At 47.5% G+C, this 7,465-nt stretch overlaps 1 protein-coding gene across 1 annotated transcript in view; it reads left to right on the forward strand.

Annotated features, from left to right (window-relative positions):
• PLXNA2 (plexin A2) overlaps positions 1 to 7,465 on the forward strand; it is a 249,898-nt gene that overhangs the window by 148,263 nt on the left and 94,170 nt on the right.

Here is a 7,465-nt window from a genome sequence, read left to right on the forward strand (position 1 = left end):
GGAAAAAAAAAAAAACTCATTGTAAAGTTCATCAACTTTCAGCTCCTGCTCACTGAGTGATAGATGGCTTTAATTACAGTGAATTACTCCGCATCTCCACAGCGCTCCCCAAAGTCATTAAAAATAGATTTTCTGTTTGAACTCCACTACCCCCGATGGGTCTCCAGGCAGCACGCCATACTGCCGGGCCGCCCCGTGGGCTGGCTCTTAGTCGCAGAGGTCAGGTGCTCGTGTCCGTAGCAGCCACAAAATGTGGAAACTTTTGCCTTTATGTATCTGTTTTTGCATTTATTTGGAACCAGACGGCTACCCGCGTTTTTATGTTCCTGGTTGACGGCTGTGGTGCCTCGTGTACGTGCACAGGTGAAATTTAAGGGGCTTTGCAAAGACTTCCATTGATTTTTACACCAAAAAAAATAACAGTACAGGTCACCCAGTCAAAGAAAGCAGCAATGAGACTTTATCATTTAATTACTGGGAAGTAGGCTCATAATTAGGGAAGTGAAAAACTCGGCAGCAGAGCTGCTGTGTCAACTGAAGGTGGCTAAAGGCACGAAGGAGAGGAGTCGTTTTCCCCGTCGCCCTCCCTCTCCTCTTTCCGGGGCCTTGTTGCGGACAGGTCCGGGGCAGTCCGCCTCTTTGTCGCCGTGCGAAGCAAACAGCTCTGGACATCGTTAGTTCCGCCGTATCTGGTTACAGATAGAAACACGTTTCACTCCTTGCTCGTGCCACCTGTGGCCGTAAAATCTGCAGGCGCTGTTCTTTTGATGCCCGCGCCCCTGCCCTTCTGCTTTAGCCATGGAGAAGAGCAGCTTGCACGCGCTCCCTCTTTCCCCCCAAAACCGGTCACCCGTCCCTTTGCTTCTGCTTTTCTCTCTTGCACGTTTTTCTTCTCGTTTCCTTTCTCTGCCCCGCTCCTTTTCTGTGTGCTTTTTGTTTGATTTTTAATCATTGCTTCTGCATCTTGCCCCTTCCTCTTATTTTATTTTATTTTTTTTTGTGATCGCTGCTGCTGGCAGAAAGAGGGGGAAGATAAACTCACTTCAAGACGTTGCTTTGTGGCTCTGATAGCTGGAGAAACAGGACCGGGCTCAGAAACCAAACCTTCATCTCCTGCAAGGCTCTGCGGTGGCCTGCTTGTGGCTGAGCTTTCAGGGGTTTGCCAGGTGTTGCCGTCCTTTCACCGCAGCATTTTGTATCTAACGGTTGTTTTCTGAATTTTTTTTTTTTTTTCTTTTTCGCTCCCTGGTCTTGTCCTCCCTTTGTTTCCTAAAGCAGCCCTGATCCATGTTGTTTCTCCCTTGGCCTGCAGACAGCCGCATGTCTGAAACACGACGCTCCTTAATTTCCCCTTCTCCCCCAGTGCGTCATTTCACACGCACAAACGCTTTGGTCTCATAAGGATAATTAGGCTGGCAGAGAACAGTTTGAAAACAATTAAAACACAAATGAGTTGTTCTACCCGGCCTCCAAAAGGAGCAGGAGAATTGGAGTTTTTCTTCCCTCGGTGTCTCGAAGGAGAACCTAAGCTTTCAGAGCCGTGTCAGGATATATGATAGTGCCCGCTAGGAATGGGAGCAGCGGGGGTGTTTCAGGGCTTTTCCAGCAAAATGTGGATGTTGTGTTTCCCGTGCGCAAGAATTGTGAGGATATTTGGAGAGCTTGCTGCAGGAATGGTGGATCCTGTATTAGTCTGGTGAGACCTGAGCCAATATTGCTCACATGTTCCTCTGGTGTCCACCCAAACGTTTAAATGACTTTACGTCACCTGTGTTCACACTCCTTTTGCTTTCTTCTTGTGAACATTTCTTTGAATGTTTTAGCAATTGAAGTTTCCTGGCCTGAACCTTTGCAGAGAGCAAATTTTGAAGCCTAGTTCCCTAATACTTCAGGAAAATGAATGGTAGATTCACTCCAGATTGTCTCTTCACTCCTGCACTCAGGGAACTGGTGCAAAAGTAGGACTTATTTGAGCAATCATAAAAATATAGGATTGTGAGGGTCCTCAAGACATCCTCCATGTCTATCCAGCACTGAGACAGGTATTCAAAGTATGCCTAATTAATAAGCTAAATAGTTTGCAGAAAACAACTTGCTAATTCCAGGGATGACTGGATACAATTCTTTGGTCCGTCTTAGGCAGGCAGGCAGGCAGGCTTGGATGATTAAATGGTCTCTTTTTGGCCTAAATACCTCAAGATCTGTGAATCCATGAACTGTGCAAAATAGACACATAAATTTAAAAGAATTATCAAATAATTTTGAGTAACGAACATGTTTGCTGAAGTTCTCGTTTACTTGCGGGTGTTTTACGAGCAGAAAGGGAGTCCAAATTCACCATATAAATTACTTGTAAGTATTGTTATTGGTGTTTGTTATTTATAGAGCACCCGAAGAGCACGCAGCACTTCACAAACATGAAAAGGAGATTAAACCGCATGTAAATGTATTGTAGATTCATAGAAGTGGGCTCTATAAATCTTTACGTTGCAGCTTATGGAAGGGACCAGTGCGGAGAATATATCTGAATGAGATTAGGATCCAATCCAATTCCCACTGACGTCAATTAATACTTTCCATGGGCACTAATGCACTTTGGAGCAAGTTTGTAGTCTGCAACGTGATGGGTAGAGCCCCAGTAACCTGTTTTTCCTGAACCCCAATACTCTCATGTGCTGGCCAGTTGCCCATGACTTCCGCCAGTACTGATGAGTAACAAATCATTCCCACCTGCTTCTTATTTCATGTGAAAAGTATAGACTGATTCCTGGACTCCCAAATGGGACTAGCATTAGCTGGATGCCCATTGATTTCACATGGGGAATCTTAGAGAGAGTCTCTCCGCGTTGGGGACCCGGCATGGGAGAGAGCAGAAAGGGGGGTAGCTGTATTCTCTTTGCTGCAGAGAGAGGAGTTCGGATATAAAAGCCTTGCCAAGAGGGAAGCGTACCCCTCCTTCAGGTAGAGCTCGGTAGCCTTGTCTAACGTGAACCCACACAAACCCACAGGAACGACTGCTTTGCAGTGGCTGAACCCAGCAGGGTGCCAGGGCTAGCATCCCCCCTGCAGGGTTGTGAGACCTAATTCAATGCCTGTAAAGTGGTTTGAGGTCCTTAGATGAAAGGCAGAAAATGCAAAGTATTTTATCGTTTCAAACCCATGTCGTTGTAATGCCTGATTCGCCGTTCGCAGGCGCTTCCTGGAGCGGGCTCGGATGCATGCAAAGCAAAAGCAAACACACCCTCCCCGACCCCTTGCACAGGGTCCTATGACCATCACCTTCATTAAACACACTACATGATGTCAACCAGCAGCCATGACAATGGCTGGCAGGGATTTGGAGGACAATGTTCAGTGGCTCCAGGAACAGCCCAAGTTCCAGCTGTTGTTGAAGAGCGGGCAGGCCTGGGCTCACGGAGCTGCCCAGCCGTCCACCTTCTCAGGCACTCGCAGACGCCCCAGCACAGGGAGCAGGAGTCTCGTCACGGGGCCAACTCCGCTCTTCTCTCCCTCGCACCACCCAGTGCCCGACGGGCTCTTTGCTTGCCTTCACTTTAGCTCCCATGTCGCCATTGGGAAACTTGGATGGTTGCGGGGACAGGTATCCTACCCAGGAGCCCTGGCTGGGAGTGGGAAGAAGGATTGCAGCTTTGGGACAGAAATGCTTCGCTTTCTGGGCCTTTCTGTTGGGTTTAGAAGTTCCTTTTCCCTCCCTCACCCACTTGAGACACTGAACAGAAACGCAGCTTACTTAAACCCCTCCGCTGACAGCCAGCATGCATTCATTTATCGGGAATTTTCACCAGGCTTTCCATATGCCACACGGATATTCTATTTTACCTTTAAAAATTGCATATTTTAAGGCATTTATGGTGCTGGTGGTCTTAACCAGACCTAGATAGGCAACGTATGTACAGGCTCTTTCTACTATGAGTTGAACTTGGCCATGGCTGAGTTGGGAATACTGTGTAGCTCTCAGTTGTGCTTGGGGGTGGTTAGAGCAGTAGGACTCAGAGGCACCACCAAACCTTGTCCCTGTTGTGCCAAGTTGGCACTGTAAATACATGTACGGTGCTAAAATGCTAAATGAGTGCCATTCGCATACAGCTTGGTGGCCGCACACTTAGTATGGACCATCTACCCCTGCTTAACTCACCCCTGAGTGTGACCCAGAGGCCTCCAAGATCATCACACTGGCTTATACCAGGCTTCTTGGACTGAAAATACCCTCTAGTCTTTTGGCCCTGCTCAGATATACACACACACACACGCAGATACACACATGCAAACACAACACAACACACACACACAATTTTTTTTAAAGCTGTTAAGTAGGGCCCAGGAAACAAGAAGAATAGCAGCCCTATTGGTTTCATGTTCAGAGAGGAACTGGGTTCTCACTATATCAACAGCACTTGGCATGAAAGTGGCCTTTGTTGAGAGAGACACAGCTTCCTTTCAGGCCCTCACTCCCCAGCTGCTGAGAGCTGGGCGCTGTTTTGACAGACAGAGCGAGTGTAATGCAGACAGTTGTTTTAATTTCCAGCCAGTTGCAGACATCACTCACAAGGAGCCAGCAACCCAAGGAAAGGAGCTGCGCACTTGGCTCTAGTTTTCTCTGCACACGGGCTCTGTTTGCATGGCGGGGCGGAGGGGCGCCCGTTGGCTGGGGTGTCGGACACGCCAGACCACGGCAGACGGCACAGTGCCACGGGAGAGGTGACCTGGACCAGGAATCAGAAACCTTCTCCGCAGCCCTACTTGGGCAGGCAGGGCTTTTTTATTATTATTATTATTCTTTCCTCTCCTCTCCTTTCTTTTTCTTTTTTGAACTTAAAAGCTGCTTTTTCTGTTCACTTTCATCTCTACCTTCGGGGCTTCTTCTCCCTGGAATTTCTTATTGCAGCTCTAGATACGGAGCCAAGTAGTTTAGGGGGTTTCTTTTTTAAGTTTAGTTTAGCTGCTGCTGTTTGTTGTTTTGTTTGTTTCTTACATGAATTTTTCTCTTTGGGTACTGGAAAGCCCTGGCGTTTACACACATTAAAAATCCTCACTTGGGGGACCTGATGTCCGTGGACTCCCAGGGCCTGATGCACCACTGTCTGGCTGGCTCTGTACTGATGCAACTCCATTAAATCCATCAGCAATTACCTCGGGGTAACACTGGAATATAAGAGTGAATCAGGCACATGGGACTTGGTTCTGCGCTGCTCTGCATCTCGTTTCCTTTTACACCTTTACAGATCAGCACAAAATGCTTCCAGTTTAGGATTTTCCATTAGATTGCACTGGTGAAAAACACCTTGGCTCAGTGACTGCAATAAAGTGCACACAAGGGAAAGATCAAGCCATCACATATAGCACCCAAAAGCCATTGCTCTGTCTAGAAGTAACGAACTGTACCTTCAGAGTCTCACTTCCGGGGACAGGGAGAAGAATGGCATAGGATGTCATCTGCAGCAAGGGATTAGTACAGTGCACCGTGGCCTCTGGTCTTATCCTGGAAAAGAAGGACTGGCAAAGTTTCGGTAAGATAGGATCTCTGCTTGGGAGGAGTGACCATCACTAGGTTATAATTCAGCTTCCCGGCTCAGACAAGCTTATGAATTACATGTTGTGGATTTGCTTTGGATGACTGACCTGCTCAAGTACATCTCACAAGTCCCAGCTCAAAAGCAACAAGTTCAAGAGCAGCTTTTGGGTGCCAGTCACTTGCATCCCATCTTGGACCATCTGAAATGTGGGAAGTGGGTTTGGGAACTGCTGCTTGGACTAGGACCCTGCCTCTCGGCTGCTATAGAGAGCCTGAGATGATGCACTAGCACAGACATTGCACCAGTGCAACCCAGACCAGCTCTGAAGGGCTTATACCAGACGGCCGTATAGTCTGTCTGCACAGGCTGAGTCCTGACCACCACCCTCGCTAGGCCTTTGAGGCATGCAGTCCTGGCTTTATATCATATTTGCTGTAAATGGTCTGTCTGCATCACTGATGCTAAGATATGCCCTGATAGGTAATAGCAATTGTTAAATTATACAGTAATAAAAATATGTGCACATCACCTTTCATCTCAAGGGATTTTAAAGTGCGTTCTAATGGGTCTATGCCCTTTGAATCAATGGGCTAGCCGTGCTTGATGGGAACACAGGAATTATTATATAGGATTAGAGCAGTGCTTCATCTAGAACTAGAGTCTTCCTCCAATTGAGCACAGCTCCAGATGCTTCAGGGGAAGGTATAAAGTACCTAAGAGTGGGCAGATAACCTGACCTCAGTGAGTGTCTCCTTCTGACCCTATTAGCATGGGGGCTGGATTATGTCCAGGAGCACACATGAACTGGTTGTTTCAGATCACATGTTGTTCCCCATGTCATGCCCATTTCTCATGCTCGTTCCTGCTACAGTCTTGGCCTCACTGGTATCTTGTGGCATTGAGTCCACAACTGAAATGTAAGGCCTTCTGGGGACAGTACATGATAAGTGTACAAAAAAGAGCACCGATATCATGTGGTGGGTTTAGGACAGGAAGTGCAGAAAAACACCAACTCCTACTGAAGTTTCAGGGAAGGGATTTGAAAAGTTAAAGTGAACTAACCTGACTGGAGTCTGACAGTGACACTGAGATTAAAGCCTTCACCTTGTAACCATACTATAGGAGCCTTTAATGATGACAAATCACTTGAGATCTCATTGCATCTGCAAGCACTGACTATCAGATTCCTCCTGATTTTTTGTAACCTGTTCCTCGTTTTCTTGTCTCCGCTGCACCGGTGACTCTAGGTTTACCCACCCTAGCAAGCCAAGCAGCCCCAATATCTGGTTTAGGAAACTTTCAGTCCCTTATCTGACAAAGTCTGTCATTGATAGTAGGAAATAGAATTGCAACTTCTGTTATTTTAGCATGTCCTGCTCAGTATTGCGAGGTCTGTACTGAACGGGTCCCTGAGGTCTGCTCCTCCCCTGGGAAACTCATGGAAACAAGTTCTGCTCATGTCAACCCACCCAGGTGACATTTATTCTGTTTTACAGGCCTCCATGAGGCATATGGAGCAGCTTCATCCCGCTTGGTACATAGGATTACCACTGTAGATCTGGCCAATGGGCACAAGCTCATCTCTCCCGTTCCCCTCGCCAGCATTGCTAAGGGAGGTGAAGACCACTGTGATATAGTTGGCCAATTTTCAGTGCAATGCAATAATTCCTGATCCAGCAGCTACCTACCCATGCCTGGAAGCTGGAGAGCTGATCAACTCTATCTCTGCCATGTGTCGTTGCAGATTTTAGCGATAGGCCGAGGATTATCCCATCGCATTCAAAAATTGTGCTGCAGTAGCCGGGGGGCACAAGGAGGGCAAACGTGAAATGTTTGCATGGACTCGGAGAAGACTAGGGCCGAGTCCAGAGAGCATGGACCCTCCCTTCCCGCAGACACGGCCATGCCTTCGCTTTGCAGCAGATCTCTTT

The sequence above is a fragment of the Alligator sinensis genome, unplaced genomic scaffold (assembly GCF_000455745.1).
Source record: "Alligator sinensis unplaced genomic scaffold, ASM45574v1 scaffold1499_1, whole genome shotgun sequence".
In the NCBI taxonomy this organism is placed as follows: domain Eukaryota; kingdom Metazoa; phylum Chordata; order Crocodylia; family Alligatoridae; genus Alligator; species Alligator sinensis.